We start from the raw sequence: 9,942 nt of genomic DNA on the forward strand, positions 1-9,942 counted from the left end.
TAATTTTTGCAAAATGCCTCGAAAATCCAAACGTCAATGGCAATGTTTGGGTGCGTCAATGTCCAGATGGAGGAGAGAGGACGAATCAGAGGAGGAACTGACTGAACAATCAGCCGAACCTTCAACTTCAGGTGCAACACGTCAAAAGATCGAGATGATGCGACCAACTCGAAACCACGAGGGTCAGGGCGAGAAGCAAGTGTGGATTCTGGCACATTCGCTGCAACTTTCTCGACTTGTTGGTGACTTGCTTTGCCCAGAGAGTCACAACTCAGGACTGTCAGTGTCAGTTAGCGAGACCGAATGTGCTGGCTACGCTTCGAAGCTAGTTTTGAAGTGTGAGGAGTGTGGCTACCAGAAGGCAGAGATGTCCTCACCGCGTCTTCAAGTTGACGACAAACAAAACGTGGCGTTCGAGATCAATCGCCGAATGACTGTCCTGAGCCATGAGATGGAAGGAAGCCATGCTGTCCTACAAGCCTTCAGCACAGTTACTGGTGTTTACAAGTAACAATTCTGCTGATATAATTTTAATGACATTCGTGCTTTTACTGAATCCCCCCCTTGTTCTTGTTTTCAGCAACAGCTGTGGCCTGCAAAACAAGATGGACAAGTCTCCGTGACTACTTCTTGAGGAAACACAAAGAGATGAAGCAAACCACATCTGGACAGGCTGCCACCAAAAAGAAAAAATGGCATTTGTATGTATGACTTCATGCAATTTCTGATACCTACATGTTCTACTGGAGCTAGCAACAGTAACTTGCCAGATGATGAAGAGAGCAACGCTTCTCAATCTGACGATGACGCCAAACATTCACAAGAAACTCGTGCCAGTCCTATTTCTCTTCAGTCTGAGGAGAGTGCATTGTCAGCTGTCAGCAACAACCAGCGACGTCGGAAAAGAAAAGCTACGACCCCTAAAGCCTCTGACATTGATTTGGAATTCCTGAAAGCTTTTAAGACACCACAGGAGCCGCAGGAAGTTGATGAGAACGACCATTTTTTCAAGAGCCTGCTTCCTTCTTTGAAGACTTTTGATAGACTGCAAACAATGCATTTCCGTGCGGATGTCCAGCGGCTGCTGCTAAGTTACCTGGAAGAAGCTTCTAGCAGGCCATCTCCAGCAAACCTTCCACATGCAAGCTCGTCTGGCCGTTCCAGCTTGCAGCTTGGACAAGTCTCATCCGATCCATACCAGTCTCATGGAACTCCACAGAGAGGCGCTTCTAATATCCAGCACGGAAATGCCTCATCTCTTTCCCAATCATATCTTGGAGATAACACATATTTCACTCAAGAATCTCAATATTGATCATTTGTGTGTGACAGACAGACAGACACAGACACACACACACACATACACACACGCACACACACACACAGAATGAGAGACAGACACACACGCACACACACTATAAAATAAACACAGAGCCGCACACACACACACACACACAATCTTACTTCTGTTCTGTATTTCTCAATCAAGGTTTTGTTCCATACGTCTCATTTATTTTGGTTCTATACGGATTTTTTTCCAATACAACTTTCTTGTTTACATTTAGCATCTTATTTATCTGTATTGATGTGTGTGTGTGTGTGTGTGTGTGTGTATGCCTGCATTTGTGTGTGTGTGTGTGTGTGCGTGAGAGAGAGAGATTGCTCTCAATCAATTAAACAAAGAAACAAACAAAAAAACAAAAAATAGCATAACTCACTTCAATACCAACAGCAAGCGTTCATCAGCTGAAATTGGTTGCCTGAAATTTGTGTACTTCTTCTCCAAATCTGCAGCACACAAGTCTAGCAAAGCTTTGTACTTATCAGGCGTCATTCGCACATAATTCACAAATTTCTCTTCATGTTCGAGCAAGTCAGGTTTCAAGTGGTAGTATGCTCCATGTATTTTTCTTAGTCTGTTTATAGGATGCACTCCAAATCTCCGGCAACGATGTCTATTCTGTCTTCTTCTCCTCCACCACCACAAAATAAGTTTCTGCCGCCTGCTCAGCGCCATTTTGCAAAGTCGTGCGGAGTCACGCGGACTGACGTGATCACCCTTCCGACCTAGCGGCACTTTTTTTTTGCGGCGCACAGCTAGACACACGGACCAGTATATTTCTAGCCTTAGGCACTTTATGCAAACTCCAGTAACATAAAGGAACTGTTCCATGCAACACTCCTTTGATGCTGCCCAACAAGGGCATCTTCCCCACAGCATCTATCAGCCCGCATCTCTTTCAACCCATAGGAAAAACGGGCTTCTCTGGGTGTGTGCTGTGAAGGGCTTCCTCAGCAAATCTACGACCTGACTAATGAAGGGGCAATGTCCATTTAAGGATCAAATGTAGTGCTGCCACACCTGCATCAATTCTTCAGAAACTTTACACTGTGACAGCAGCACTGGAATTACTATTTTAGGCTGAACAAGAACCAGGGCTCCCATTGAGGAAAATAAAAAATCCCTAAAATTCTAAGGAAAACGCTGTGTGGTTTGTTTTTTTAATCTACATTCAAAATGGTGTAATCTGATGCAAACTGGAGCACATTAATAGCTCTTTCCTGCCTTATTATAAATCTACAAATACAATTCACACAAAGCACCTCCAACCTACATCTACAGGGATAAAAAAAAAAAGCATCCTCTGTTTTCACCTTCACAGCTTCAGTTGTCCAGCAGTTTCAATATTCCTAGTTATCACTCTAAGCAAATAAGGCATTCGGTTCAGTTGTTCTTTCAGCTACCATTTCCTAAAATTTTGTTTTTTGCTGAAAATTTTGTTTTTCACTGAATCTCATTTCTACTTTTTGCTGAAAAATTGACAAACTGACTGAAAAGTGGGAGCCCTGTAGAACAGATCAAATCATGTTGCTAAAAATAAAGCCCAGCCGACCGCAAAGGGCCATTTCAGGGCTGATGAGCTGTCAGTTCTGAAAACCAGTCTAATAGAAACCAAAGAAATGGATTCAAATTATGATTTTTTTTTCAAAAAAGGCCATGGCCCCTCATGAACTGGGGTGGTGTATAAATGTATTTGAAAAGGATTACAACTACAAGACATACATTTTGTGATACAATAGAACAGAACAATAAAACAAATTATAATTAGAAAATGGAGCATACCAAAAGGATGGGAGCAGGGTGGGGGGATACTGAAAACAGTTTCAGCACAGAGAAGCCTGCTGAAGTGGTGACTGACTTAGCTATGCCATTATCCACTAGTGTCAGTAATAGGCGATACTGTGCATTAGAAGCACTGCAAGAAATTTTCAATGATGCAGACAGTGGTGAGGAAGACTTCGAGGATCCAGAATCCATAGATAGTGACGAGGAGGAGACTGACAGAAACCAACACCACCCGCTTTTGTCTGAGATTGGTGCTGATGACGAAGACTAGGATTACGAGCCTGAACAATCATCCACTGATTCATGACTGAAATTGAGTCGCACCGCTGAAATGGAGGTAGAGCCGGTATCATCCCCTTCTGTTATGAGAGGTTGAGGAAGGGGTCGAGGAACAGGCAGAGGATGAGGGGCATTTGTGAGGGTGGAGGGGCAGAGGGCTTGGTGGTCAGTCGCATCTAATTCAACAATGGACGCCAGCAGACAATCGACTACCTAACGATGTTCAGTTCACGGCAAATCCTGGCCTACAGTGTGACACAACAAACAACTTGTACTAAGTCAGTTTCTTCAGTCCCACCCCAATCTGAATCTGCCTCTATTTTCCCCGAGCGAACCAATTACTAAAAAGCTAAAAAAAAAGTTTATGTGTGTACGAGATGCTTGTGTAATGCTGTGCATGTGTTTATGTCCCAAAATTGTTCTTTCTTAGAAATAAATGATTATTGTATCAATTTTTCCCTCCTTAAATACCCACAAACCCAAATTATTTTGGTATCATTGCACAGCCAAGAGTATCAGGAAAAAACATGCAAAAAATCATAATACATATGGATCATTGGATGTCTAAATAAATGAATGAGCAGTGAACAGATTAGTGAGCCTACCAAAAAAAATCAAAAATTCACCCCGGCACACATCAATACAAAAAAAGCTATTATACTAAGACAGTGAAGGGGTTAAAGTTGAATACATTAACTGTAAGGCTGTCAATTAAGTTCCACAGTTTTACCTTTAATGTCTGAACTCTCTTCCAGTCTAACAGTCTCCACAAGCAATGGATTATGGAAGATGCTCTTTGAACCAGTCATTTTCATTATCATTATCTCAAAAAAGGAAAATTCATGGGGTTTTACATTGTTTGGTGATCATACCGATTAGTTTCCAAAACAACAGAACAGAAATCTTAAACAAACACAGAAGAACTGAATAAGTCAGAATATTCAAACAAATTCATAATAGAAATACATTAATAAACAAATAAAAGTAAAAAAACACACAAACTGCTGTGCTGTCACCCAAGGTACATGGTGTTTGTGCTGAAGTTTACCACAGCCGACTTCAGTTCTGTGACTGAAACTGGAGCAGTGCTGGCGTCCTCGTATGTGCTGTATATCAACATGCCTCTGCTGTCAGCTCTGTCCAAGACACATCTGAAAGTGAGGAACCCCACATAGATGCTCCACCCTGTTATCAACTAACAGTAACAATGAACCTAACGCTGAACACCTTCGTTTTCAATAGAAAGCATTTATTGGCTTTTTTTCCTTTTTCTTTTCACAGATGTGGTATATATGGATCTGCCCACAAGCTCTGACACCTCTCTGAAACTTAACTGAAACTGGCTAGAAAACCTTTGAATAAGACCATGCCTACCACTTTCACTGAAAGCTGTTGACTTGCTGAAAAATTAATGCTACATTCATTGACTCAGTTTACTGCTCCGCTAATCCAAGAGGCCCGAGCAACTCTGGTAAATCCTGAAGGAATAGTACATTTAGTTGAAATTTCCAACTGATGATACTATGGTTTCCCTCCTACCATCATTCCACAATACATCACAGTTCAAACATGTTCATGAACATTGGTGCATCACAGCTCAAATTGTCTTAATGCAGACAAGTGTTCTTCAAAACCTGCCTCAGTCCTGAAGAGTGGTTTGTAAACCTAAATTCCACACATGGGATACTGACAGCTGTGCAATGCACAAATCATTTGCATGTAACTAGAGTATTCAAACACTTGTGAAGAAAACAATGCCTTCCAAACCTGTTGTGCATAAGGAGGCTGCAACCTTGGCCTTGCTGGACACAGGAGCAGCAGCTTGCCCACCATGGTTGTGACCTCAGCTGACTGTGAAACCTGACCAGTCTGTCAAATAAACCACATTCAGTCACTACACATGTTTACTTTAAAAGAAAAAAAAAGAAAAAAATACAAATAATTGCAAATTAATGTTCTTATCTTCATATTACTGCCTATCAACAACCTCAAACACACAGCCAGAAAAAAGGTATGTTACATTCTGTGGCATGGAAAAATTATGAACTGCTGTCAATCCATTTGAAGTCTTTTCCCAAATAATAAACAATGAAATCAGAACAGGCACCACAGAACACCACCGAAGTGACAGCAGCAGTGCAGGGTCTCCTCTGGTGTGTGGCCTCCTGGTGACCTAACATCGATGGTTCCTTGCGGACTGCTAACGCAGGAATTGTGACGGACAAACCCGGGTATGGCTGTGTATGGGGGAATCTAAATGAGTGGCGTGGGAGTAATGCCACTGAAACGGTGCAGATGATGGGGCAGCAAAAAAATAAATAAATAAAAATAATAATAAACAATGAAAGACACATCGCACCTGTCCCAAATTATAAACCTATCTGGCATCTGCATGGTCTTTTCAGGAACTGGATCAACTGGGGGGTTTTCTGTTTAATAAACTTATAAATAACATATTCATTTAAGTGCATTGACAGAATACTAATACTAATAAGTATAGATGTACTTTCAAAATACATGAATCAAATATGAAAATAATACATTTTTGTAACGCTGTAATACAAGAGACTCAGAGAGGGAGAAAAAAGTCCAGAAATTTAGGACAAGAACTGAAATGTGGACATCACTAACTCGTTGACATAGTGCTGCACTCGGTGTTCAGAGCAGATCCTGCAGTGCAGTCCACATCCATTTTTATTTCATGCAGTGGTTCTTCCTGTTCTGCTCCTTCACTATCCCCATGGTCGGATCTGAAATCAGATAGAGTCATATAAGCTGCTTTCCAGGTTTCCTAGTCTTTTCATGAAAATTTACGACACTGCCCTCAAACCTGTACTGGCTGGAGGAAGACTGCAAACAAAGCACTCAAGCAATCAGGAATGTGGCAATATCACAGGACCCCTACTACAAAGGGAATGTTGACAGGATAGAATACAACACAGAACACTAAGCGAAGATAGAATGCAACACAGAGCGGCATGCTTCAACATGAGTAAATACAAAAATAAAGAACCCGGCTGTGTCTCAAACATGTTGAAAAAACTAAAGATTCCAAGCCTGCAAGAGAGATGACAAAAACCTCCAACTTGCCTTGAAACAAGTGGTTTAGGGGTTGGTGCCAGCCATACCACCTGGCAAGTTGATTAAACAGTCGACAAACAGATGCCGCATCCAACCAATGCACTTTGCTGATTGTTTCCAGCAACATCGTGGAGAGGTCAGCCAGAAAAAAATATAGAATATTAAAGGTTCCAGAATCAAGAACAGAACAGTAAACTCATTCTTTATAAAAACTGTAATAGACTAGAACAACAGCATACAACTTGCTTTTCAGATCAGTTCTACTTCTAGAATACAGTACCACCGTCTGGGACCCACACCTGCAACAAGACTTTGACAAGATTGAGAGCTTCCAACATCCGTCAGCAAGCCTTCTTCAAACAAGACTATACGTCAAAACACCCAGGACGTGTGGCAGAAATGCTTGCAAACCTGCGATTATCATCCCTCTGCAACTAGCACAAGAAATAAGGAAACAGCAGAGACTAACCTTTCTCTACAGAATTGTCAATGGGTATTTCCCTGCAATGAATGTTAAGGATTACAGTTACATCACTCTAGACAATTAAAGAGGCTTAGAAGAACAAAACACAGACACCCAGTCCCAGAACATCATATCACAGCTGACAAGGAATAACTCATGTTGCTTTAACATGAATTCAGAAAGTCAGAAATTCCTAAAAACAACCCTTTCAGGAGAGCTGTTCAGGACTGGAACAGCGACTGCGTGAGGTAACCATGATTATATGCTGATACAGTAGAGCCTCTAGCCAGGCCACTGCACACCGCCTCATAACATAACATTAGTTAGGGCCTGATCCAAAGCAGGGGGAAATGATGAGCTGGGGCTGTGCCATTCGAGATTAAATCTCTGGGAGCACATCACTAAAACCAGATGGGCCTGCCCTATAACTTGAAACGGTTCAGTTCAGTTGCTGGGTTTTGTTTTGTTTTGGGGTTTTTTTTTTGGGGGGGGTGGGGGTGGGGGTTGGGGGGGTTATAGTGTTCTCCTCCCAGTCTTCATGTCGATCCTATAATCACAGAATCACAGAAATGTTTGGCTATAGGCTAAAAGCCTTTTGCCCTCATAATCAGTGTGCTTTTGGATTACTTGTTGTGAACAGACCCTTGTTTAAATCTGGCATAGTGTATACTATATTTGTCTACAGCTCAATAAAGATTTAACTCTGTGGAAAATACATGGTTCTTAAACTTTTTGTCAATGTGATTTTTGAAGGCGTTTACCGATGGTGCATTGAAGGTGTCATAGGAAAGATTATTCCACAGATTTATGATACGGTTAGTAAAGAACTTGCGGAACTGGTTAGTTACGAAATAATATCAGATTTGGTTCCTGCCGACATGCATCACTACATGATACAGATAAAGAACTTAGCGATGATCAGATGATGATCAGCTGCTGGCCAGCGTGCAGGACCACAATCACAGTGACAGCAGCATGCCCGCTGTATAGTTCAAACCACTGAGCTGAGGAAAGAGTGACAGCCACGGTAATATAAACTGGCATTTCACCAACTTAAGAGAGGGTGGCAGTGTACATTTCACTGCTGGATACTTAAAGTACATGTATACGAAATTTCATAAGTCTACATGCTGTAGATCCCGAGATTAAAAAAAAAAAATTAAACAAAAAAAAAAAAGGCTAAAAAAATCACTCGCGGTGCCACCTTAAAACCAAGATAATTTTCAGCGACAACGGCATTGTCATCTTGATCTCAATTCGAGACACGGAGCGAGAAGGAGAGGCGTTCGCTAGATGTTAAGTGCCTTCCCGCGGTAGGCAGTACCCTTCAGCAAGACCTATCAGATAGACAGCAGTCTGTAGTGGTGGATGGAGCCACTTCCAGTCCTGTTCCTGTAGAATCTGGAGTCCCACAAGGCTCTGTTCTTGGGCCTTGCCTGTTCCTGCTCTACATCAACGACATGCCGACTGGACTGTCCTCCACTGCTCGTCTCTTTGCTGATGATACCCTGTGCCACAAAACCATCACCTCCACCAGCGACCAGCAAGCCCTACAAAAGGATCTGGATTGCCTTGCAGAATGGGAGCAGAAGTGGCTTATGAGCTTCCATCCAAACAAATGTCAGACCCTGCGAGTGAGCCGGAAGAGAGACCCCCTACCATCAGAGTACACCCTTCGTGGCCACACCCTTGATGTAGTCAATAAATCCAAATACCTCGGCATCACCATCACCTCTGACCTTAGATGGACCCCCCACATCTCCAATGTCTCCAACCGAGCCAACAAGACCTTATGCCTACTAAGACAGAACCTGAAAGTAGGCTCCCAGCGCATCAAACAGCAAGCCTACCAAACACTGGTCCGCCCAACCTTGGAGTATGCCCGCTCTGTGTGGGACTACTATACAGAGAAGGATATTAACAAACTTGAGGCAGTACAATGCCGGGCTGCTCGCTGGGCAACCCATCGACACAGGAAAACATCCAGTGTACAAGACATGATGGAGACTCTTCAGTGGTCTCCCCTCAAACAGGGAAGGAGAAAGGCAAGACTGATTAACTTCTATAAGTTCCATAGCGGCAGTCTTATCATCAACACATGCAACAAGCCCTCTCAAAATCCTTCAGCATCCACTGGGACCCGAGGATCGCATCCAGCAGCATACCACCTCTCCAACTGTACAGACAAAAGTCTTTCTTTCCTCGAACAATAACAAACTGGAACAGCCTTCCTGCTGAGACTGCTCTCAGCATAACCCTGGAAGGCTTCAAATCCCGAATCTGATTACCTCCCCCCCCAACCCCCCCGCCCCCATACCTCACCCCCCCCCCCCCTCACCCCCCATCCCCTGGCCCAGAAACCTCTACCTCAGGAAACCACAAAACAAGCAAACCCCCCTTATAGTCTACAGAATCTTCAAAATGATGAAGGCGGTAGTCAAGGGAAAGAAGAAGAAGAAGAAGATGGCACGCGGCCGGCCTCCCGTCTTCCTGACCTCTCCTTTTTAAACTGAGCTCGATGGTAGCCACCAACACAGCGAAAACCTCACCGTTGTGTACATATAGCCATTCAGGCTCGCACAACATATCCCTTCAAAGTCAAGAACAATGCGACAAATGCAACCACAAATGCATATTTAAATATTACCGTTTGCCGCTATCTTCTGCCGCCATCAATGATCAACACTTACTTTGCATTCCTCAGATAGTAGCACCAGTTCCAGCACCAGTTCCCCGTTTACTTTGGTTCCAGAACAAAATCTAGCGTATACAAGTTCAGGTCTGCAGCAAATAAACGGGTTTTGGTGCATTCTGAATAATTCAACCAAGATCAATAATAAAATCTTTAAAGATTAACACTCAAGGAACTGCAACACGACTGTTTACCTTTTAACTGGTGGTCTGCCGCGTCTGCAATATCCGGGCACTCGCAGTCAAATTACCTAAGAGAGAATTCCGCTTCCGTTTTTAGTCAGGAAAACGAAAGTATGTC

General features: G+C 42.9%; 1 pseudogene; it reads left to right on the plus strand.

Annotated features, from left to right (window-relative positions):
* The first annotated feature begins 561 nt into the window (after positions 1-561).
* On the plus strand, positions 562-2,438 carry LOC143288754 (uncharacterized; annotated as a pseudogene).
* Positions 2,439-9,942: the final 7,504 nt, after the last annotated feature.

This window comes from Babylonia areolata, chromosome 13 (assembly GCF_041734735.1).
Source record: "Babylonia areolata isolate BAREFJ2019XMU chromosome 13, ASM4173473v1, whole genome shotgun sequence".
In the NCBI taxonomy this organism is placed as follows: domain Eukaryota; kingdom Metazoa; phylum Mollusca; class Gastropoda; order Neogastropoda; family Buccinidae; genus Babylonia; species Babylonia areolata.